We start from the raw sequence: 1986 nt of genomic DNA on the forward strand, positions 1-1986 counted from the left end.
GGACTGTGTGAGCTGGGTGAGAATGAACGTTGAAAACAGTCCTAACTTTATAGACAGGAGGGCGGGACCGACTGGTTGGACTACGGCACAGTATTAGGGCCATATTGAAGAAAAAGGCAACTCGAATAAAGAAGAATAAAGTTGTAATTTTAAAACTTCCAGAGAATTTCAGAATGAGCCAGGAGTTATTATTGTTTTACTTTGTACAACGACAAACTTTGTCAGCTTTTTTTTGGTGGAAACTTATTTCCTGCAAGAGTCAGAGGTCGGAGCAACACCTTCACATTATGTTCAGCAGAAAATAAGATCTGGTAAAGTCTTGCACAAACATTAAATGATAAATATCTAGAGCTGAGATTACTGACCCACTGTCTACATATAACTGACAGTCCTGAACGTTGTACAATCTGTACGAGTGGATCATGAAGGCAGCATCGCTTACTCTACAAACACATGACAAACACACACAAACACACACACACATACACACACACACAGACACACATCAACTGGCTGGTTTGACTCTGCAGCCCTGCAGTGACCACACAGTAACATGTACTTTAGAGATGAACACAATCGAAGTGTTTACTCGCTTTGACCTCCAATAACGTTTCCTAAAATCTGGAAATGTGGACGAGGTCAATGGGATCTCACCTCCGACATCTTTAATTTACCGTTTATTAAATTAGTTTTGTCTCAAGCGGCCCCCTGGTGGCTACTTGTAGTACAAGTCATAAACCAGTCATCCTTTACGCTAGTGATATATAGCACTTTAAACATTTTTATTTGTATTCTTACTTTTCATTTTGTCATTCAGTTGTCATAAAACACACACACACACACACACACACAAGCTCCATGTGAAATTATTTTATTTAAAAACTTGTTACAGTGACTCGTTCGCTCCAGGTCGTGCAGAACACACAGCAGCAGAGCAGCACTATGATGTCACACATTCTTCTTCTACTGTCAAATATATAGCAGTGATGAAGACGCTTCCTGTGTCCAGCTTCAGCTCCTTCTCTCATTCTTCATTTTCCCTTCAGCTCAGAGCGACACAATGAAAGCTTCCTCTGCTTCCTGAGGCTTTTCCTGTCTCTCTCTCTCTCTCTCTCTCTCTCTCTCTCTCTATCGCTCCCCCTCTCTCTCTCTCTCTCACACACACACACATACACAAACACACACACACACCAAACGCACACACAGTTTCCATACTTGGTTTGGGAGGTACCACATGTTTCACTGCAGCTCTGGATTTGTCCAACAGAAAGCTCAGCAGCGCCCTCTAACAGCAGTAAACTGGTAAAACAGACTTGAGTAGGAGGATAGCAAATTATATTTCAAACCACAATATATTTATAACTTTCATTGTAAAGTGGTGTTGACCTTTGACCTTTGACCAAACACACACATACACACACTCGATCCAGAATGACCTGGAGGCTGGTGGAGGACAGTTATTGATTGGTTCACAGTGGAAACAGGAATCACACGATCACAGCTGACGAACACGTGTACTTTCAGTCTCATTTCATCATCATCATCATCATCATCATCACTATTCAACATGAAGCTGCGTCTAAAACAACCTCAGCTCAGCCACAGTGAGACAGCTGCTGCGCTGAGAAGCACCAAAGCTGCAGTGCAGAAGCTAGGGGTTCTGGGAAATTGAGTTCATAAACTCGTGGTCAGTCTTTAAAAGTTTTTCAAAACTACCCAGAACAACAAACAAACATTTATTTATCTTGTTGTTGTGGCTTCATTGAGTTAGCTCACATGTGAGAAACAGCGCCCCCCTGTGTTGAAATGGCTGGTATATGTCAGTTAGTCTGTGTGGTCAAACATGGAACTGCAGCCTGAACTGACTAAATGATCATAACCCCACATGAGAAAGTTACTGAGTCACTGTTTGAATAAAAGTATGAAAAGATGCAAAAGACAAAAGGGAAGAAAGAAAAAGAGAAAATAGGACGGGGCGGGGGGGGG

The sequence above is a fragment of the Platichthys flesus genome, chromosome 1 (genome assembly GCF_949316205.1).
Source record: "Platichthys flesus chromosome 1, fPlaFle2.1, whole genome shotgun sequence".
In the NCBI taxonomy this organism is placed as follows: Eukaryota; Metazoa; Chordata; class Actinopteri; order Pleuronectiformes; family Pleuronectidae; genus Platichthys; species Platichthys flesus.